At 40.3% G+C, this 24,051-nt stretch overlaps 1 pseudogene; it reads right to left on the minus strand.

Moving 5' to 3' along the window:
• Positions 1-409: 409 nt before the first annotated feature.
• Positions 410-20,274, minus strand: LOC126631662 (uncharacterized; annotated as a pseudogene).
• Positions 20,275-24,051: the final 3,777 nt, after the last annotated feature.

The raw sequence follows: 24,051 nt of genomic DNA on the forward strand, positions 1-24,051 counted from the left end.
ATCATGTAAGGTTAAAACACATAACGGAGCATGATAAACTTGAGATGCTATCACCTTCGTCCCAGCCTCTAGTTAGAGAATATGTTGAAACAAAGAGAGATCAGCGTTTGTTTTGACCCCACCAAAATGACTTAAGGGGGAACGCAAAAGATGGGTCTTTACATAAAGTTCTATGTTCTAGAAAGCATCATGCATAACGTAGCACTATTTGTACATAGCAGATTAGAAGTCCATTCGCTCATCTAGTTTATGCTTTAATTCACAATTTACATTTCATCGCTTAAAACACTACAAGAGCAGCTAAGTTCATTACCATGTAATCTAGTTAGGAAGTACATCGAGATTACAAAAGCCAATGTCAAAATAATGAAAAACTAACTTCACTAAAGCAACAGTTAGTCTACAAACCTCAATTCCTCATGCTTCCATTCAAGTGGCTGAAAGGAAGCTCCGGCTGCCTACAGTATTTGGAATCCTCTATTGGGTGATTCAAAGCTGCCTTGCACTTTCTTATTGCTGCTTGTGTCGATGCAAATTTCCACCGTCTCTAGCTTTGACGAAAATGCACCTGCAAAACAATCAACACCTTTTATCAAGGACCTAAGCCTTATGCGCCCATGAGGTTGGAGGATGGGGGTTAGGCCAACGAATCCCCGATGCCTAAGTTAGTTTCTCTGAGAAGATTAAAGTGTTTAGGGCTTTTTAGGGTAGCAAAAACTTCAGAAATTTGGTAGAATATGGGGTATACATAGGGGAAAGGGACGGCCGTAGTGTCAGGGTTTTACCCTACACATGGAGGCATCCTATTGGCCAATGTTTATGGAGAAATATTCTCAAGATATTAAATAGGAAATAATATCTTGAGATAATGAAGTAATTATCCCTAATTGATTTAAATTGGGATTACTTACTTGGTTGGAGTCAATCTTCAATTGGGAATGTATTAAATATAGGATTTGAGTAATTTTCCTTATATTTAATGCTTTGACTTTTCCTTGCCAAGGGCAGGTGAGCTGTGGGCAGTCGTATTCAACTGCTGAGACCTTAAGAGTTGTGAGCTGCACGTGGGAGTATCTGAGGAGCTTGCCCATTTATTAAGGGTAATCTTGTCTTTCTTGAGCAAAAGTTCACGTGTCACCTCTAGAATTTTTGGGATTATTTTAGGCTCCACAAATGCCCCCACACCTGTTGGGTTACACGTAGGAAAAGGGCAGTAGGTGTAGGAATCCCAAGCTGTAAAGGCTTGTAGAGTTGTTTCCCAATTTTGAACTTGATCTCCTTTCTTGATTTGGAGATAGACTACTTCTAGGAAAAGGAAACCAAATGACCCCAATACCTATTTAATTCTGTCTTAAGCAGGGGATTAAATAAATTTGGAGAGCAATCATCATTCCAACTAGGAAGAGAAAAACCAAAGGAAAAATTTCCCCCTCCCCTAGCTTTCTTCATCTTTTAACCTTGCAAAGAGTCGTCTCTCATTGTTGTTCTTCTTCTCTGTGTTGCACCAAGGTAAGAAAAAATTGAATTTTCTTATTCTTTATTTTTTGGGAGTCTTGGGACTCAAAAAATTGGCTGGCAAAGGCCAAGGATGTTTGAAACATGTGGCAAGGTTGCCACGGGGCTGGTGGTGGTGCAGCATGAGGGTCGGTTAGCATGGACCTAGGTGACATGTGTGCTGGGTGCGGGGAGGCAAGCTTGGGTTGGGCTTCCATGGTTGTTGGGCATAGGCTCGTGTAGGCAAGAGGAGAAAGAGCGGGAGAGACATGTGTGGGCCAGCTCTTGGGTCCTGGTGGCTTGGGCCTTGCTGGAGCGCATTAGGCGCAAAGGACGATAGGGGAAGGAGGCGCGGGCTTCCTCCTATGTTGGGTTGAATGGCGTGGCCCTCATGCATGGATGACCAAAGGCCTTTGGGCCATGCTGCACGAGAGAGGGAGAGTCAAGTCTGAGCCATGAAGCATGCCTTACTACTAGGCTCCTGCAGTTTAGGCCCGTGCTAAAGGAGAGAGAGAGAGAGAGAGAGTGAGGGCGAGCTAGGTCATGGGGCCTAACGTTGGGGCACTGGGTTTTGCGGTCATTTTTTTTTTTTTACTTTCTTCTCGTGAGCTGCATTTTAGATATTTTTCTTCCTACTTTTTTGCAAAGATTTTGAAATGTCTTCCTCCGATTGCAAAGGTGACAAATATCATCCACCTTTGTACCATCAAGATGGGCTACTTCAAGGCTGCACATGTCAAGATCAATTCCGATGAACTGTTTTGGGATTTTCTTGAGACGTACAAGCATGCGATTCCGTCACGAGTTCGCGTCAAACGGGTGAAGGATGACATTGGCCATGAACCGTGTGGCGAGGGTGCCACTACTAGGAAAAGGGCTATCAAATTCCATCCGTATTACTTCATGTTGGGATTTACTTTTCCCATGCCGCGTTTTTTCCAGAAGGTGATCTGCTTCATGAAATGAGCGCTTGCTCAATGCTCCCCGAATACAGTTCGTTCAATGGTGGGGTTCTTAAACTTGAGTAGGTTCTTTGATCTTGGTTTGACCATAAATGAGTTTTGGTACAAGGAAGGTGTGGGGCAGCTGAGGTCTCACCACAGGCTGCTTGATGCTTCATGCAAAGGTGATCATGAGTGGGTGAGAGACACCTTGGAGATTAGTGGATAATGGGAATCTGACTCCTCTTCTGAATTGCATGTTTCAACTGTCTTTATCAGTGGTAAGTGAATTTCTTCATTCCTGGCATGCTTGAATTTTTGTTGAGCTACTCCAAGACTTCAGTTTACTAATTATCCTTCTTACTTTGTGTAGATTTGGAATTTGGCACAACTCCAAGAACTTCGGCGAATATGAAGAAAATGCACTTCACCTTGGGCATTCATGTTGAGTACCGTGAATGGCGCTGGCTACTCAGTCATCTTCGTCGGGAAAAAAACGGGCTGCCTCTGAAGAAAGAGATAAAGCGGATAAAGGATGAGATGCTTGCTCGTCTGATCGCTGTTGTAGAGCCTGCTGCCAATGAGGATGGAAATGAGATATTTCTCACCTGCTTGTGAACCTTCAGTTAAGAAGAAACTATGGATTTCTTTTGCTGCTCAGAGGGACTCGTCTGCTGTTGAGAAGCTTGCCATTGATTTGACTTCTCCTGAGGGGATGAAAAGAAACCTGCTGCTCCAAAGGTAGCCACGACCCTTGCTGAGATGATTGCCCAATGGAAATATTCGATAGTGCCCCTAATATCTGGGTTTGTGTAGAAGTGCGCATCGGGAGCTAAGTTTGGTTCAACTTCTGAGAGGCTCGCCGTTATCAAGAACGGGAAAATGGATTCTGTTACTAAGATGGTGCCTGGACCTATTCCTCATTCTGTTACTAGTAATTCGTCTGCTAAGAAAGGGAAATCTGCTCACATGAGTAGTTGTGAGAAATCCACCGAGTCTGAGCCTAAAGAGTTTCCCGAGGTTTGTGCACTGCTGAAGGCTGACCTGCTTGAGGACATTGATGCATGCGCCAAGTTCGTTGACAATGTTGGGAAAGTTGTCATCCGCTCAGAGTTTTTTGCGAAGCATCCTACCTAATCGAGAAGGTCATTCCTAATTGCTACAATGCACAAGACTTTGATCTTGGCAACTGAGTTTATGCTTGTTGATCAAGATGATGTTAAGTGTGCTAAGGAGGCCGAAGTGGCGCTGACGGCTCATCTTTACTCGGCTGTTGAAAAGATCGAGATGCTCAAATCTGAACTTGCTGTTTTCAAGGGGCCTGATGTCTCTACCTTTACTTTTGTGCAGCCGGAAACCGCTTATCAAGAAGTCATCAACTTGAAGGCTAAGCTTAGTACTACTCAGGCGATGTTGGAAGTTGCAGAAAAGGTAGTTAGTTGTGTTTCACCGATGGTCAAAGACCTTAAGCATGTCAATTCAGATATACGATCTGCTTGTTTGCCAAGAATGATGAGCTTGTCTTCATGCATACTGAAGTGTCTCGTCTCAAGGATGTTGCCAGTAAGCTTGAGTCCAAGGAAGTAGATTTGCAAGGTGCGTTGTCTACTAGCAAGAACCTAAAAAAGGAACTGGATAAGCTACAGGGTGCTCACATTAGGCTTATTGAAGAGAATGTGTAGCTGAAGAATGAAAAAGCCAATCATGAAGTCGTTTTTGCTTCTTGTCAGGTCGATTTCTACAAGCTTGGTTACGTAGACCATCTTCAGGGTAGGTCGTTGAATTATGAGTTTTCCGAGAATGACTTCGAGACTTTCTCTATTACTCCAGTTGATCTGCTTGACTTCTTGTTTAAGGTCGCCTTTGGTGGAGCAGATAAGGTCATGCAATCTAGGCAGAGGTGGCTGAGGATGAACTGATGGAAGCTTTGGCTACTGAAAGCGGTGTGGCTGCTAAAGGTGTGGCAATCGAGGGACCAGTGGTTGTGCAGGCTGCTGATGAGTAGTCTTTTGTTTAGACTTAAGATTTTTCTTCTTTTCCTTTTTGTTATGCTTTATTTGAACATTGTTTGCCTTCGAGCCAGTTTATCAATTTGCTAGAAATTTAATAAATAGCTTTCATTGCTTTGCTTCATCCTTCAATTTCGCCATGTCTTTTGCAAAACTTTATTGTATGACAGATGGCTGGGTGAGCTGCTTCAATAAAGCAGTCGATCCCATGTCGTCACTTACGTTTTAGTTTCGGTTTTGGGGCTCAAGGAGCTTTACCTACAATAGGAAAAAATGCAAGATTTCTAACTTATAGAGCCGGCGACCGAACTTGTTGCCTTCGTATGAAGCAGGCAAGTTCGCGTAGCTGCTATAGATGCGAATCTCAGCTTCACGAGCCTTAGCCCTCCTAGGGTGTATTGCAAAACTTTTAACTTATAGAGTTGGTGGCCGGACAAGTGTTTCTCATAAAAAAACAAAGGAGTCCGCGTAGCTACCATAATTGTACATTTCTACTTTAGCGGTTGATAAGCTCATATTTATATATATTTTACATCAAATTCACTTGTCTTATGAGAAATGTTTTTGAAGTACTTTGAAGGAGTTTGGAAAAAGAATAAGTGTGGGGGTATTTCATGTTTGTATTTTGTTATAAAAAAAGAAAAATAAAGAAGAAAAATAAAGAAAATAAAGTATACAAAGAAAATAAAAAGTTTTTTTTAAGTTTCAGTTTAGGGGTGTGGTTGGAGGTATTAGTAAAGTGGCTGGAGAGCTTGAGCTCTTATAAATCTCAACAAGAGAATTGCTTGCAATGTAGCTTGGAACTTGTGTTTACCTATCCTTTCGTTTCTATAACCCTCTTCCTAAGCCTCATTACAACCAATAAAAGTCCTCTTGATTTAAGTTTTGTAATTATAATTGTGGAGATGAGATCTTTATGCAAGCTTATGGTAGATATTTCACATTTGATTCTTTGAGCGAAACACGTTAAACTAAACATATATGTGATTAAGTGTATGTCCTATGAAAAGGTCACTAGTTTGCATGTGGTGTTTTAAAAAAAAAACTTGAAATTGCATTAGCATGGCTATCACACACACTACACTTCATGGATGATTAAAAGGTTACTGCTAACATTTGAATAAGGAAGATGAGTTGGATTAGCTTGTTTGGTGCTAGCTAAGGTTCTTTGTTTTCTTGAATGAAATTCTATGAGAGTCACATAGGGGGAAGCTATTGTTTTTCATGTTGCTACTTTTTCATATTTTCTTCGTTTTGGAGGACTAGCAAAAGCTAAGTGTGGGGGTATTTGATAAGCTCATATTTATATATATTTTACATCCAATTCACTTGTCTTTTCTTAGTTAGTTCCTTATATGTTTGAGCTATTTAATTTGTTTTTGTGTTTGTTAAGCAAAGAAAAGAAAAATAGCACAAGTGGGATTTTAAGTAACAAATTCGTCAAAATTCCCTGTGTAGGTCAGCTGACTTTGGAAGCACGTTGTGAACAGGTCAAAATGAATTAGAGAATGAGCCTTATTGCTTGGAAATCTACCGATGTCTATTTTTTGGAGCATTTCACGGATTGTTAATATCATTTTTGTAGACGAAGTTATGGCCGTTTTAACACCGAAAGGTTCACAAGAGACTGAGCAGTTTGTAACTGCAATGAAAGCAATAAACCCAATAAATCTAGCAGCCAAAACTGATGCAGCCAAGAACAAGCCAGCTGACACCTATTCAAATATCAGAGGAAATGGAAATAAAGATGAGGATTAATTGGGAGTAAATGGTATAAAGGTTACCCTAAGAGTTACAGTTGTTTTGCCATTTCCTCTCACTTATTGCCATCACTAAATGACTATTAGTGGGTGAGTTAAGGAGAAAAAAATGGGGCAGCAAGTTATAAGGGGAAAGGCTGCAGGTTGCAGGTTGGAAAAAGAGAAAAAGGAAAAAAAATAGAAAAGAAAAAGGACAAGGCAGCTTTGCGGAAAGGAAGGAGGAAATCTTGGCATTCTCTCCTCTCGGTTTTATCTTCTAAAACTCATGTATTTCTTTTGGTTTTATTTGATAATAATGTGTAACTAAATTTTTAGTGGTTAGGGGCTGTTTTACAGCCCTGAATATGATTGCAAGTTTGTTATGACATTTTGTTTGAATTACTTTTATGAATGGATGAAAATTGGTTCACTACTTGTCTCATTGATGAATTCTTTATTTGTTTTCTATGGATGCATATTTAGTAAGCATATCTAGGATTCTAACGCTATGAATATGTGTGTGCCTGCCTTTGTCGAATGAGGACCTACATATGTTCTAGAGTAGTACTTGTTAATTGCGATTAACATGTGAGCCAATTTCTAGGATAAGTAAGACAACGCTAGTACTTACGATGCCTTGTGATGACTCAAACTCTTTTCATTCTTAATTATTTCTACTTGTTAAATCTATGAACACACCATTCTAGATTGCATGCTACTAAATAAGAAAGACTAATAGGTTGAGTTCTAACATTGAGCCAACTTGAGCATCTTCATCCGGAAATAAAAGGAATTTGAATGAAACATAACATGTTTGCATGATTATTTGGTGGTGGATAGCAATTCCCCTAACTCGTTTTTCTTAATTTGTGAACTACTTAAAATCTGTTTCTGTCCTGTTTTTGTTCAATTTAATTTAAATAGAAAATCAACTCCAAAAATCCTAAAAATTTGTGTTAGTATAGCTATGTGTGTCTAGTATGTTCATACAAAAGTTCGTAGACTTTAGATAAGTGTAAGTACGTCTAATAATTATTTTTCAGTGGCTGGTCAGTAGGGACAGCAACCAGTTTTTGTGACATTTTAAGTAGTTAGATAAAACAATCTTCTGCGGGAAAGACCCTTATTTTCATATGCTACAATTGACAAATCTTAGTGTTAATAAGGAAAATCAATAGGACATTTGTGTGCTACTTTGTGGTGTGCTTTTAATCCTATCAACGACTGCACGAGCTTTGGCCTTCATGGGACCTATTAGGAAAATTTTTAACTTATAGAGTCAGTGGCTGAACACATGCTTCTCGTAGAAAGCAGAGGTCATCGTAGCTGCTATAGTTGTACAATTTGGCTTTAGCGGCTGCACAAGCCTTGTCCCTTTCGGGGCATAAATTGCAAAAATTTTAACTTATAGAGTCGGCGGCTGAACACGTGCTTCTCGTATAAAGCAGAGGAATCCACGTAGTTGCTATAGTTGTACATTTCAACTTTAGCTCTTGCAAAACTTAAAACTGTAGACAGTCGATTGAAAGCAGTGCTTTTAAATAAACAGATGGGTCCGCGTAGTCATAGCAAGTGTAAGTCTCAACTTGGGTTACCAGCCATTGGGTCATCGTTTGAGTGTTTTACTTATAGAAGCAGACGACATGTGTGACCACTTAGGCGTCATCCTTGGCTCTCAGAGGCGTTTTAGGCTTAAGGTGTAGGCAGAATTGCGCCTCAGAGGCCATATCCTTCCTAGTTATAACTTGATTCTGCAGGTCGCTTAACTAGTATTGCAACACTTTAGAGCCAAGCTATGTTCATGAAAACTTAGATGTAGAGGACGGACCATCTAGTCATGGGAATTCTTTCATAAGGTAGGAATCCTGCACTTAGCATCTCTTCCGGTTAGAGACCCGAGCTCTCGTAAAATTGGATCCTTCAGTCAATTAAGTCTTTCTAGGAGAAAGACTATTGTGGCCAATTCTGGGAGTCGTCTGACTCAGATAGTCGATGAATTCAAGGGGAACTGAGCAGTTGTAAAGCCCATCCACATCTGGATATCCCAAATCAGTTACCCTCTCCTAATGGGAGAGCACACGCTATGTTTGCAAGGGCAGGGGCATCTTTTGCTGTCATAGGGGTGGTCATTTTGTTTATGCATTTACCACAGGCTTGTAGGTAGTAATAGCATAACAACTGATAGTCCTCAGCATGTGAGGTCTTGTTCGTCAAGCTGCTTGAGTCTTCGAACTTTATTTGTCTTGAACAAGGTCCAAGCAATGGTGGTAGGTCACATGTAGTACTTTCTCAGGTTGTAGGCATTTTCATGCTTTTCGATCTCTTTGTTGCTCTGGTGAGGGTGTAGCCGTCATTTCTACCTGCTCAGCTGATTTTGTATAGACCTTCCCAGATGGGAACTATCTTTTTGGAGCCTTCCCGATGGGTGGTTATGAAGGATTTTCTAAGGACTAAGTCCCCTAGTTGGAACTGCCAGATCTTCACCCTCTTGTTGTAGTTGGAGATGAGTTGTTGTTGATAAGCTGTAATGCGGGTGATAACCTTCTTGCGCTCTTTCTCGGCCAAGTCTAAGTTTATGGCCATCTCATTCTCGCTCTACTCGAAATTTGGCAGTACAATGTTGATGCTTAGCACCATGACGTTGGGAGCTATGATCGCCTCGGAGCCATATGCCAAGAAGAATGGAGTTTCGTCAGTTGCTCATCTCTTGGTGGTGTGATACACCTACAAAACACTAGGGAGCTCATCTGGCCACTTGCCCTTCTTGTCAAAAAGAAACTCTTGAGGTAGTCGAAAATGGTCTTAAGATGCCTCGGCTTACCTATTTCCCTAAGAACACTTGGCATGGACATGTGTTGCTTTATGCCATATTTTTTTAAGAACTTCACCAAGTCTTTTCCCATGAACTGTGGACTATTGTCTGTGACGATGAAGTGAGGGATGCCGAAGCAACAAATAAGGTTCTTCCATACCAAGCGCTCTATGTTCGTCTGGGTAGTTGTAGTCATGGGTTTGGCTTCGACCCATTTTGTGAAGTAGTCGGTCGCTGTGATCATCATATCTCTGCCTCTAGTGGTAGGCGACATTGGTCCTACCAGGTTGATCGCCCATTGCATGAATGACCAAAGGCTCATCTGTAGGTGCAATTCGCTGACAGGTAGTGCAGGCACGAGCTTGAAAGGCTGGCAACAGTCACACCTTTGTATATACTCCTTAGTGTCTTGATGCATGGTTGACTAATAGTAGCCAGCGTTAAGAGCTTTTTACATCAGGGAGCGGCCTCTAGAATGGTTTCCACATATGCCTTCGTGGATTGAGCTAAGAATCTTCAAGTCGTTGGGGAGGCGATAGGCAGCGAAGATGTGGTCCTAAGAAAGATCTATGAATGAGCATGTTGTTCCACATGTAGTAGCGTGTTGCCTTCATCTGGAGCTTTATAGACTCGAGTCTATATGTGGGGAGCATTCTATTGACTATGTATTCGATGATATGATCTTGCCAACTTAGAGTTGTGCTGATTTGCACCACCTCTACTACTACTGGTTCCTCATCTATGCTCGGTTTCTCCAAGTACTCAACTGGGATGGAGCACTTGAGTTAATGGTCTAAGGTAGAGCCTAGGCTTGCTAGTGCGTTTGTGTGGCCATTCTCTGCTCGTGAAACTTGAGTGAGTGTGTACGCTTGGAACGTTGCTAGCTGCTCTCGTACCTTCTCGAGGTATCGAGCTATCCTTAGATGCTTTATCGCGTACTTCCCTGAGGTTTGGTTGGTGATCAGCTGGGAAACAGAATAGCTCGCGAGCTTTTTCACCGCTAGGTCTTTCACCAATCGGAGACTTGCTAGTAAGGCTTCATACTCTGCTTTGTTGTTTGATGCCTTAAAGCTCATAGTGATCGCTTACTCGAGCATCGAATCATCCCGGGTAGTGAGAACTAGACCTGCTCCCGATGCCTGATGGTTAGATGATCTGTCAACATGCAAACAATAGAAATCTTCTGCAGGTAGGGCTCGGCTACCTCTGAGGCATTTCTGGGCTGAGTTGATGTACTCGTCGGAACGTCCGCCAGTTTTCACACCTTTAACATCGTGTGTTTAGATTATGTGGAACATTGCATTATGACGATGATTGCGTACGTTTGAAAGTACGGCTTGAGCTTCCGGGTTGAAACAACTAGTGCCAAAATCAAAGTTTTGATTTTCAAATATCTAGTTTCCGCATCGATGAAAGCTTTTGAACTGTAGAATATAGGTGGTCGGGCCCCTAGCTCTTCTCGTATGGCATAGCTCATTGCTGCTTTAGATACCACCATATAGATGCATAGATCCTTCGCTGCTTCCAACTTGGATAGTGGTTGAGGTGATATCAGGTACTTTTTCAAGTCCTGTAATGCTTTATCTCACTTCGTCGTTCTATTTTTCTCGCTACGCATCCTAATTCCCTTGATAAAAGCTTGCAACAATTGGTAGGTGACAAGAAGAATCGGTTAAGTACAGCTGCTCGTCAGGTCAGACTTTAGATCTCATTTAAAGTGGTGGGGGACTTCATATCCATGATCGCTAAGATCTTCTTTGGATGTGCGTTTTGCGTAGTTTGACCACTACTTAAGGTCAAGGGAGATGTGCTGGGCATCTTCTTCGGGTTTCCATCCTAATTCATCTGCTAAGGCATTATCGACCTTAACGCCATCTTCTTGACCCGTCTGTCGTGATTTTTATTTGGTGGAGGTAGAATAGTCTTTCTGCACTTCAGCTGCTACTGCTAAGGCAAAACACTTATTCTTCGTTTTTTTCAGAGCTTGTACAGTGCATCATCTAGACATGGCCTGGTCGCCTTTGATCTTTCCAACTATCCTGGATTCAAAATCAGATCTTCTAATACTTGATCGAGGTCACAGCTTCAATCTTCATTAGCCAAGGTCGGCCCAATATCCCATTATGGGGAGATAGGTTATTGACGATCATAAAGGTTTGGTTACATCGAATGTGATTGTGCCAATGGCAGTTAAGGTAAGTTCCTTGAATCCGGACAAGACTTATGCTTTACGTTTGATCGTTCTTTCCAGGCCTATCTTCTGGATGACTGATAGTTATAGGATATTGACTGAGCTGCCATTGTCCACCATGAATTTGTCAACAATGGCATGGGCTATTTGAGCAAAAATCACTAAGGTATCATCGTAGGGAAAGTCTACTCCCTTAACATCCTGCTCAGTGAAGCCAACGATTGGTCCAAGTACAGCTTCTATGGCTTGAACCTTAAAGACTGATCTCGCCTGCTGGATTTTCCTCTTCTTAGTGGTGGTGGCCCCTAATGCTGGGATTCGACAAAGATGTCGTTGATTCAGATCGTCTTGGCTAGGGGTTCGGCTTCGATGTCTGCTTCTCGCCTTAGTCCGGCAGCTGGCCTATCGACATACTAATCGCACTTGCCTTCCTTCACGAGCTTCTCAAGGTACTTCATCCATGTGGTGCAATTATTGGTTGCGTGCCCCAGACCTTTGTGGAATACGCAGTATTTCATCTGGTCCATCTTAGAGGTGTCCCCTCTCATGGGTTGTAGCATCTTGAACCACGGCTTGTCCTTAAGGTCACAAAGGATTTGGTTGATTGGGACTGAGAACTTGGTGAACGTCTTGGGCGCCGTGTTTACTTTCGTCAGGGATCGGTCTTTGCGTCTGCTTCTTGGCTTGTTTTTATCATAGAGTAATTTATCGATCGCCTTCTGTTTCTTTGCGTTGCTACTTATGAGGCTTCTGTGAGCGTTTGGCCTCATCCCAGAGGGAATGCTTTTCTGCCAAAGCATAAGAGTCTGCCAGGGTCAAGTTCTTACCCATGATCAATTCTCTAAAAAGTGGGTGATCTGCTAGGAACCCCTTTTAAAAGGTTAAGCGTGCAATGCTGTCATCATATCTGACAATCTTTGCATTCTCTGCCTTGAACCTCTGGACGTATGTGCGAAATGACTCATTCGGGTCATTCTTCATGTTGAAGAGGTGGTCAGACTTCATCTTGATCGATCGGTATGGCAAATATTCCTTAGTGAAAACCAAGGAAAGTTCGTTGAAGTTCTGAATTGAACGTGGTGGTAGGGTGTGGAACCAATCTTGCGGCTCGTCTTAGAGCGTCTTGGCAAAGATGTTGCACATGAAAGCGTCATTGCTGCAATAGAGAATCATGGCACTTCGGTAGTGCATCAAGTGCTTATCCAAATCTTGATTTCCTTTAAACAAGGTGAAATGCGGTGGGTTGAACTTCCACGATGGCTCTATTTGCTCGATCTTGTCTGTAAATGATAGGAGCATATTTATGCGCCTTAGTTAGCTAGTTCTTATGCATTTTCGTTATGTTTTCTTCGTTAAAGTAGTCTTTTGAGCTACTTTCATGTGTTTTCAGGTTCAAAGGGGCATAATACATAAAAGATGGCAAAATGGTGCATTTTAGAGCAAAAGTGAGCTTGGATTGAAAAGTACATGCTTGGAGCACAAGGAATGGACGAGTTTGAAGGTCAAGGGAGCTTAAGAAATGAAGAAATGAAAGTGAAGAACAAAGAATTCAGAATTAGAAACCAAAGTTTCTAAAGTTGGAAGTTTCTATTCTCGGAGGTTTCCATTTGTGAGAGTTTCTATTCTTGGCTTTGGGCTTCTAGATGACCCATCCTTACCTTTTGGACAAGGCCGCACCTTCCTAGCCCAATTCATCTTGGATCCTCACTTAATGCCGCACCTAAACCCTAGCCCATTGCATATTTCTGACTTCTAAGCCTTTGCTGCACCTAGGCCCCAAAATATCTGATTTCCTTGCCTTGCAAGGCTTTCTAGAAGACCTATCCACACTCCCACCAAATCTGCCGCACCCTAGCCCTTTTCCCATGCAAATTCCTATTGGGTTAACCTAATTTCTGGTGGATTTGGGTTTCTAGAAACCCTAATCTGATTGCTAGGGTTTTTAAGTGCCTATATATATTCATTCTAACCCTTTGGCCGAACCACCACCCCCCCATATCATTCAGTCACGCCAAAAACCCTAGTTCTCCCCTTGCCGCAACCTTCCACCACCATCACCACCTTGTGCAGCCACCATTGGAGGAGGAAGAAGTAGTGCCGTGCAGTCCAAATGAGGGAGAAGCCTTGCACATGCAATCTGCCATTAGTGGAGTGTTTGGAGTTCTTTCTTTCTTTGTTTCTGTTTTCATGTTTAATTTAACTTGCTTTTCAATTATGTTAAACATGTGGAACTAATTTCTTTTTAGTTAGAGGTGAATTTGAAGCCATGGACATATGTGTTATATGATTTGATTTCTTCCAATTATGATTTCAGAAATTGTGAATGTGATTTACTTATCTATTTGATTGATAACTTGTTTATGTATGTGGGTTGAGGGTCGACACTTAATTTGCATGCCTAAACTTGATGCTAGGGTATAAGGGAATTTCACCTAATCGTTATTAACTTATATTCATAAGTAGTGAAAGTCGCTAGTCACGATTGCGTTAAGTAAATCCTAGGCAAGAGTAACATGCGTATCCCATAGTTATGAATGCCTCGTCAATGCTTATGATTTCCATTGAACTTAATGATCTTTGATATGTGTCTCTATCATGCGTATTCCATAGTTAGGGTCCTTGATAAGAATAATTTGGTTGTAATGCGTATTCCATTCAATTCAATGAATCTAGGGAAATCTGAGAATTAATTGGTGCAATCTAGTTAATTTGGGGCATTGTCATTCATGGTTTGTTGAAAGAGTAATTGGAAATTGAGTTGTATGCATATGTTCATGTGTGGATAAGGAACCCTCTAACTAGCTTCTCACCATTCTATTTAATCACAATATGTTTTGCTTTACATTTGTTTTTTAAAGTTTGAGTTTTAAAGTTTTAATTTCGTCAAAATCATTCCCCCATTTATTTTAAAGTGTTAGATTAGTTAGAAATCCATTTAGTTGTGTTTTTAAGTGTTTTGAGTCAAGTCATAGTCCAAATTCGTCCAAACTAGTGTTAGGTACTCAAAACTGCCCAGAAAGTGGTTTTAAGGCAGTTTTGAGCCTTTTAGTTGCTGTTTTGAGTTTTTAGTTTGTTTAGGTGTTTAAACCCTAGTTTTGCATTAATTGAGTCTAGTTTAGTGTTCTACATTATATTTTTATGTTCTTAAGTCAGTTTTACATTGATTAGCATCCCTAGTTAATCCCCGGTTAGAACGATCCCTATTTGCTCATATACTACAATTGTCATCCATAGGGTTTAATTTGTGTGTCAAGTTAATTTTCACATCAGTAAACAGTGACCTACTCATGGTGGCCACGTCTTTACGAATGGCATCATCGGTAGTATCAATACATTAAAATCCATGCAGCTGCTCTGCTACGAGCATGTGCACTTCCTCTTGGATTTGTGCCTAGTGGTGCAGTGGAGCCTTTAGCTGCCCCCGGTGTTGACCTACTGGTCCATGTTGCTCTTCTACATGCCCTGCTCGTCCATGCCGCGGTCACAGTGCACGTGGTTCATTATGTGCTACTTGCCGTAGTGCTTAGCGGGGGCTACTAGTGGAACTTAAGCCAGACTGTTCTCGTGCTCTCCTCAGTCTACCATATGGCTGCCTACTCCAGTGCCTCCCAAGAGGATCTCTTTGTAGGCCTAACCTCATATGGATGCTTCGCTTGAAATGTCCTGAGTGCTCGTCGAAGTATGGACCCAACCTTAAATGCACACTGACTTGTGAGCCGAGCATTTTTCTGTGCATGTAGGCGGGACAAAACATTTTCCCGAGGGCCCAAACAAGAGTTCACACTACCCAAACGCACTGTTCATGGGGGACTAAGCGGCTCTTTACCGAGACGTCACTAGAATGAGTCTCGTTCTTCTGCCCTCGTCCTGCTTAAGAACACCTTGTCAGGGATGCGCTGCGTCTTGATATGCTCAAGGAGCTGGTTCACCAAGGTGGTATGCTGCTCGAGGGCGCTTGTCAAATTGGCGACCTACTAGGGCAGGTGATGCTCACTATTTGGATTGGAAGAGTCTGGGCAATGGGCATCTCTATGTGTTGTGGAAGTGTAGTGGACTGCAGATACAAATCTTAAGCCCAAAGCGAGCATTCATGCAGAAAAATAGGGTGAAAATAACCCTGAGTCGATCGCGGGACCAGTGGACAGAATCTAGATCGCCGAAAGTGGCCTCCAGTTAGATAAGGTCGCGGTTGGGTCGCCATAGTGGGTCGCGGGGCGGGCCAACCTAGCTGGATGACTGGGCTATGCGCTGCGCGTTGGGTCGACGCTTGCTTACCTTGGGCTTACACAGGATTGGGCTCTCTTGACCGTTGGGTTGCCATGTCGTGGTCTGCTGGCTGGTAGGAGCTGTTGTGGTCTAAGCTCGAGTCTAGGCCTGCTATGCAGCAAGGCCTACTATTGTAGTGGGTTAGGCCTTCTGCCCTGAGCCTGATGTGGCAGTTGATATATGATGAGCCTCCTACCCGTAGCCTGTTAGTGCCCTAGCAGCGTGGTAGGCCACTACAGCAAGCGTCTAGGCCTCGGCTTAGGCTGTTGCTGCCATGGTGGTGGCTGTGGCGATGGGGCTCCTCCCGCCGTCGCGTTGAGTCTTGAGGATCACCGTCGTGGGGCTATGTCTTCGTCTCCACTCTTCGATCCAAATCCTTGGTTGTACGGGTTTCCGTTCGTCGTGGTTTCTGAATTTCCTACCATTGTATCATTTCTCTAGGGATTGATCAAGAAACTTTTCTAGAAAAAATTAATTGATATGACGTGTGAAAATTTCAACGTAACAGAAAATTAAGAAACAAATGCAAGAAGCTTCTTCGAGTATTTGAATCAGCTTTCAATGAAAGCACCACTTTGTCGATGCAAATTTCCGCCGTCTCTAGTTTTGACAAAAGTGCACCTGCAAAACAATCAACACCTTTGATCAAAGACCTAAGCCTCATGCGTTCACAAGGTAAGGGGGTTAGGCCAATGTATCTCTGATGCCTAAGTTAGTTTCTTTGAGAAGATTAAAGTGTTTAGGGCTTTTTAGGGTAGCAAAAGCTTATGAGATTTGGTAGAATATAGGGTATATATACGGGAGAAGGTCGGCCATAGTATTAGGATTTTACCCTACACATGGGGGCATCCTATTGGCCAATGTTTATTGAGAAATATTCTCAAGATATTAAATAGGAAATAATATCTTGAGATAATGGAGTAATTATCCTTAATTGATTTAAATTGGGATTACTTACTTAATTAGAGTCAATCTTCAATTGGGAATGTATTAAAGATAGGATTTGGGTAATTAATCATTATCTTTAATGCTTTGACTTTTCCTTGCCAAGGACAAGTGAACTGTGGGCAATCGTATTTAGCTGCTGAGATCTTTAGGGGTGTGAGCTGTGCGTGGGAGTATCTGATGAGCCTGCTCATTTATTGAGGGCAATATTGTCTTTCTTGAGTAAAAATTCACGTGTTGCCTTTAAAATTTTTGGGATTATTTTAGACTCCACAACTTGCACGTACTTATCTTCGCTCTCGAAACTCAACCTACTCCATGAGTCTATTGGGCCATATTCATTACCCTCAGGAATAAGAGGAAACTGTTTATCGAATCGCAGTGACTGATCACTACACTTGGTCCCTTCCTGTACACCAACTTTTTTTTCCCTCTTGGGCCTGACTGTTTTCACCGCTCTGGCATTGACTAGAAAGTGGGCCTAATCGCAGAGACAAATCACAGCCGATCATATATGGGCTCTCAGGGTAGTCTCTTGTATGTGTTCGTGTGTTGTTATTTGCTTTATCTCCATTATAAAGAAGGTTTGGAATAACTCCCATCTTGGCAGGTTTTAAAAGGTTGGAAACTAGTTTAGAATGGACAACAAAACCTGCCTTCAGTTCTTCGAACTGAGGAAGATTTCCATAGCACAGAGGGTATTTAGGAAAGTTAGATGTTGCCGGCTTTTCCCTAGGAAAAAGATGGTCATAACCCGAAGGAGGAACATTTTCGAATGCAACTGTGAACTTCATAGTACTACAGTCATTGTTTATGACAACAGGACATCTAGACTCAAAAGCAAGATGGGTTGAATTGATAGTTTTGGGGTTCACATAACTTGAACAATGTGGCCTATACTGCGAAGTGGACATGTAATCCTTTTGACTAGCATCCTCTCCTACACTAGGAGAAACGCTAGGGACATCGGATGTGACATGCATCATATAACACCTTGTATTAGTATTTCATTGACTCATTGTTGCTCTTCTTGCTATGCACCCCAAATTGAAAGTAGCTGGATTATTTTATGAAAACCAGGATGTTATTGCAAATGTTCATACTAAACAATATCAAGAAATTATGCAATCCAAAATTGTTGTAGCTACCTTCAATACAAGGCTGAAGAAACTCTCCAGTTTCAGTAGTCTCATCACATCAAATTGTCGTGTTAATGGCATCATTAGTTCGATCCTAAAGGGTTTTAAGGTCCATATATTATGCCTCTAAAACAACATAAATTGCAAAACACAAAACTTTTAAAGAGCCAAATAAGTAAAAATCTAGCATTATACACCACAACTCTGTTCTCCTACTCAGAAAATGCAGAAAGTAGAAAGAAAGTAGAAAGACAAAAGATAAACTTTTAATCCCCACCTAAGTAGTATTTAGATTCAAAGGTAAAAAGTAAAAAAATTACCTCAGAGTTAGCCTTGGAGTACATGTCTTCAGCTTTGAGAACAACAATAAGGAGCTTCTCTTGCCATTCTTTGTTCTTCTTAGTTATTGAGTTGCGGATCTCATTCACAACCATAATTAAACAAAAGCGCTTATAAGTGATTATTGATTAAATTTTAAACATTTCAAAATCCCACCAAAAAATAGACATGCAAAAATTGAGAGTTGAGGGAACCTGAAGATTTATTTGATGAGAGAACCTCTCATGGGTTGGTGCCTCTCACTTTGCCTGTTGAGATTTAAGCTGCAAACTAGCTTGATTTCAACATTGCAGATGACTATCCTTCAAATGCAATTGAAGAGAATGATGAAATCGAAGAACAGTGAAGAACTTACTAATTTTAGTAATAGCTGTTAGAGTTTAAGTTATAACGGCTAGTTTCTTCTTTCTATTTTTAGTAAATAGCACAGCTATTGCTCTTATCTATTAGAGTTGTACTGTGTCTTTCAATCCTCTCCCGAGTGGAAGAATCACAACCTCCGATGGCCTAAATGGCTGGAGATGTGTCCTTACTCCCTAAAATGTAGGATCTGAGCAATGGACCAAGTTACGGTGTTAACCTTGTATTTTCCCTCTCTTAGATTTCAATCAGAATTATTAGAACTTCTCTCTCTCTGTGTTCATCTCTCACCATTGTTTTCTGTCACAAAGCTTTGATCTTTATTGTTAGTAAACTTATCAACGACATGCCTGATACCATTTCAACATGGTATCAAAGCTCTGTGGTCTGATTCCGAAGAAGGGACGTGAACTATGAGTGAAATTCTTTAAAATAAAAAAATAAAAATAAAACCCTGAAAAAATTTAAAGAATGCCCTATATGGTCTAAAGCAAGGTCCCAGAGCCTGGTACTGTGAAATTGACACTTATCTCATTAGTTGCAACTTCAAGAGAAGTGCTAGTGAAGTCACTTTATACACCATAATCGATGAAGAAGGAAAAATGATCATAGTTTCAATCTATATTGTCTATATTGGCAATAAAGATGTGTTACTCAATGAGTTCAAGAAGGAAATGATGTAGAGATATGAAATGTCAGACTCAGGACTCTTTCACCATTTCTTGGGAATGGGACTACTACAATCTGATAAAGGGGTGTTTACTCACCAAAGCAAGTATTCAAGGGTCTCTTCTTGTCAAGTTTGGACTTGAAGATTGCAAGCCTGTGTCAATTTCCTTGCTCACTGGATAGAAACTAAAGAAGATTGATGGAAATGAGCTAGCTGATGAAGCTCTATACAGAATGATAGTTGGCAATCTACTATATTTGACAGCAATTAGGCTAGATGTAATGTTTGCTGCAAGTTTGCTATCTAGATTTATGAATGGTCCCACAAAGAAACACATGGTAGTAGCAAAAAGAGTCCTGGGATATATTCAAGGAACTCTCAATTATGGCATTAATTTTGCAAGGAACAAAGATTCAATTCTAATTGGATTTTGTGACTCAGATTGGGCAGGAAGCGAATATGACAGTATGAGTACTTCAGGGTATGCATTTAGCTTTGGAAGTTGAGTGTTCTCATGGGCCTCTGTGAAACAAAACATTGTTGCATTATCAACTGCTGAAGCTGAATATGTCTCAGCAGCAAAAGCCACAACTCAAGCTATTTGGCTAAGATTTGTTCTTAATGGCTTTGTTGAGATGCAACCTGATGCAACTCCATTGTTTTGTAACAATATGTCTGCAATATCTATGGTAAAGAACCCTGTGTTCCATCAAAGGAAAGGCTATTAAGATTTAAGCTGCATACCAGCTTGAAATCAACATTGTAGATGACTATCTAGCAAATGCAATTGAAGAGAATGATGAAATCGAAGACCACTTAAGAACTTACTAATTTTAGTAATAGATGTTAGAGTTTAAGTTGTAACGGCTAGTTTATTATTTCTATTTTTAGTAAATACCACAGCTATTGCTTTATCTATTAGTGTTGTACTGTGTCTTTCGATCATCTCCCAAATGGAAGAATCACAGCCTCTAATGGCCTGAAATGGATGGAGATGTGTCCTTACTCCCTAAAATGTAGGATATGAGCAATGGACCAAGTTAGGGTTATAACCTTGTAGTTTCCCTCTCTTCAATTTCAATCAGAATTATTAGAACTTATGTGTGTGTGTGTGTGTGTGTGTGTGTGTGTGTTCATCTCTCACCATTGTTTTCTGTCACAAAGCTTTGATCTTTATTGTTAGTAAACCTATCAACTACATGCTTGATACCATTTCAACAGTGCCACACACACATCTCTCACCATTGTTTTCTGTCACAAAGCTTTGATCTTTATTGTTAGTAAACCTATCAACTACATGCTTGATACTATTTCAACAGTGCCAAGCTCTTCTCACACATTCATATTGTCTTGGCTCTAATCTTGGCATCCTCTCTAACCAATTCTAGAGAGAGAAAAAGAGGGAGAGTTGGGTTTAGACATTAGAGAGAGAAGCAAAAGTCCTTCAGCTGCAATTAAACAGCTTGTATGGATAGTTGCGAACTTGAGGCAACTTCTGCTTATGGCTGTTCTTGTTAAATTGTGTGAGACTCTCTCCTTCATCAGAGACAACTACTAACCCAAAATGTAGTTCCACCAAAATTTCAAGTAACCAGTAGAGGAGAAAGAGAGTTTTGTTTGTACATCTTTTTTTAACTTGGGTTTTTATGGGATTTGGATCCTATCTGGATTCTCTTTGTGAAGATCTTAAGGATCTTTATATATTACCCGTTCATAGTACATTGTGCAGTTAGAAATTATTTTAAATTTTTTATTTAAAATTATAAACATACAATATTCAATGAAATCTGACCACATGAAGTACAATGAACAGATAAAAGGAGGAGGCTCATTCGTTTTTCTATAAACTCAATAATTTCAAAGGAAAACTAATGAAAATGGCTTGAAAACTTTGAGTTTTAATGATAAGGACAAAATAAAGGGTAAAGTGAATAGTACCAGGATTGACTTTTTAGTGTAAAAATGTGGTTTTTCGTTAAAGTGAACAGTACCGGGTGCTTTTCGTTAAAGTTCCCTAATTTCAAAGGGGGTAGAGTTGGGGTTTGAAATTGACCTTTGAAATTGATTTGATTGGGTGGGAGGTTTTGGTGTCTCCCCCACTCATTCACATGCATGCATCCCCCTTACCTTAGGAGGCAGGAGTAGGGATGGGCAAATACTCATTGGTTATGGGTAACCGCGGTTACCCGCCCATTTAAATTAAACGGTTACGGTTATGGGTAACCGTTTAAATAAATAAACGGTTATGGGTATAACCGTTTACCCGCGAAATTTAAATGAGCGGTTATGGGTATTAACCGCGGTTATAAACGGGTAACCGTTTACCCATTTATTTTATATATGTAAAATTAACACAAACCATGTTCTCGATCCAATAATACTTAGCACCCAATAAATTAGCAAAGAATTCATTAGTCTTTCTCTCAATAACACTGCTACAGGAATGATGATTCTCATCATCAAGGAATTGGCCAAATTAATTTAAATTCTTTGCGGGTAACCGTGAAATTGACATAAATGCTTTAACATAAATGTCTTCTAAACAATTTTTGTAACCCAATAATACTTAGCATATATTATATTTACCTTCATTGGTAACAGTTAAAAATATCGTCTGTAAACTATTATTTCAATTATTGGAATTGTATAAGGACTTAAAAAATTAAAATATGGAAATGTATGATGAATGTACCTATAACGGTGTTTAATTGTCCAAAAAAAAAATTATGACAATTTTTTTTTTAATTTTCAAGTTGTTAAAAAACATGTAAACGGGTGAAAAATGGGTAATGGTAAAAAAAAAAGATAAACGGGTTAAAAAGGATAAATGGGTAAACGGGTATTAAACGGTTACGGTTAAATGGGTATGCGGTTATGGGTATGGTTAATCGTTTATAAACGGTTATGGGTATGGGTATTACCGTTTAGGCAATTACCCAATGGATAAATGGTTATGCGGGTATGAGTATAAACGGTTATGGATAAATAATCGCGGTTACCTGCCCGCCATAATCGTTGCCCATTCCTAGGCAGAGTCCCTCTTTCTTATTTTTCTTTTTCTTGTTTTTTAAATTGCTTTTGGCTTTATTGCCCCTCTTCCTATGTTCTGTGTGTTGTGTGAATTCACTTATGAGTTCAGAGTTTCAGATAGTATTTGTCATTGTCGGTTGCCTTTAATTAAGAAACCCGAACCTCACATTGTTAACAATGGCCGGTGGCCATCCCTTCCAATTCAACTCTACTTTCATCATCTGTGCAATTTACAATGCCAACTCTTGCCTCAATTATGCCATGCAACTGGAAAGATTAAAATACGTGGCGGGATGTGCAAACATGAGTTAAAAGCGACACCAGTATTTAAAAAATATTAAAATGTATGTTTACGTCGGATTAAAAACGACACCAGTATTTAAAAATATTAAAATGTATGTTTACGTCTGTTTAAAAGCGACACCATTATTTAAAAATATTAAAATGTATGTTTACGTCGGTTTAAAAGCGACACTAGTACTTTATGACGCTTATAAGCGACAGTAAATCCAACGTCATATTCAGTTAGTGTCTCAACTATCTTATCCACCACCATATTAAATTAAAGTGACACCACCTACTGACACTATAAGACCATTTTGTAGTAGTGGTTTGACGAGTTGGTAACAAAATTACATAAATATACTTGTATTCTCGCATTCATCTCTCATAGTAACGGCGTATGATAGGTTTTATGACGCTAAACCTAGTGAAGATACATAATCAATTTTGAGACACACTACCTCCACGATAGAGCATTTCCAACAACTTAGTTAAATGAGGCTTTTTGGCTACCTTAACAAAAAAAATGCAGAAAAACGAAACTCGAACATAAGGAAAAAGGGTTTGGATTGTCAAGTTTGAGAAAAAATAAATATTTTTTTTAACTAAGCTAAAATAGCTAGTATTGGTGAAAGCAGTGGCAGGCCAAATTAATATTTGAATTGCTAAAATAATACAAATTTAACCTAGTATTACTGAAGATGCTCTTAGTATCCCCAGTTCATGTCTCTCAAGTAAAGACTAATGGCTTTTTTATTTGGTTCAAACTTCATATTGCCAACGTCAATTTGTATCACGTTTTCAAAGGTGCGAACCGAATGTGGGCCGTTGGATGAAATCTAAATAGCTGAAAACCAATCCATCAAAATAAGCTTAAGGTGAAACCGGGTCATAAATGACCAATCACTTATGGGAAATGGTACCCATATAAACTTTGAAAGCTTCATATAAACGCAAGTCTAAAAATTCAAAGCAACATTGTCAAAGGAGTCTCTCTTAGTCGAGCTCGTCTTGAAAGGTTAACAGCTTGAGAGACTCAAACCGTAATAAGCATGGTAACGATTGGCCGGTTACGGGCACTAGGAAATAACGCCCTGACCCAGAAGTCCAATACACCTTCCGGCCTTCGAAAAGTTTATACAACTAAAACTAGCAAAGTTGTGGGCTATACCATTCAAACCTGGGCTCTACGCCATTCGAGGGAATAGTCAAAATGGCATTTCGGAAATCATCCAAAGGTGGCTCTGAACTCCGACACTGAGTACGACTACTTCTATCCCATACCAATATACTAAGTCAAGTATGTTTTGCAACATCGAAAGGGGCATCCAGACTAGGCAATCCCCAAAAGGAATTTTACCAACGAAGCTCCGATATGCGGAAATTCTTTGGCCAAGACAGCGAAGGTGGTCTGATCGAAAACGCTTAGGTTCGACACATAGGGTGCGACAAAATGATTCAAAAAATATTTCCAACCCACATGCTGCCGACCAAGTTTCCAAAATTTTTTTTGTTTAAGCTTCATTGGAAACAAACAGGCAATCTAGTCTAGAAAGAAAAATCGCTTTCTAGACTACATTGCAAGTATTGAAATCCTTGCCCTAAAGGATGGGGCAGGATAAAAAAATTGTTACTAATTCGCTCATCGCAGGTCATTCCAAATATAAGCATTGTACTTCTTCAATTCAATAAATATGTTAGTGAGCACGGAGCATAGTAAGGTGGTGCTCCGACTATCGCGATGAATCTTTACGAATGCTAAGATTGGGAGGTAAAGTTTCTTCAAATCAACGTTACCAATGGGGCTTTTGAGCTCTGTCCCAAGCCCACAAAC

Source organism: Malus sylvestris, chromosome 8 (assembly GCF_916048215.2).
Source record: "Malus sylvestris chromosome 8, drMalSylv7.2, whole genome shotgun sequence".
Lineage (NCBI taxonomy): Eukaryota > Viridiplantae > Streptophyta > Magnoliopsida > Rosales > Rosaceae > Malus > Malus sylvestris.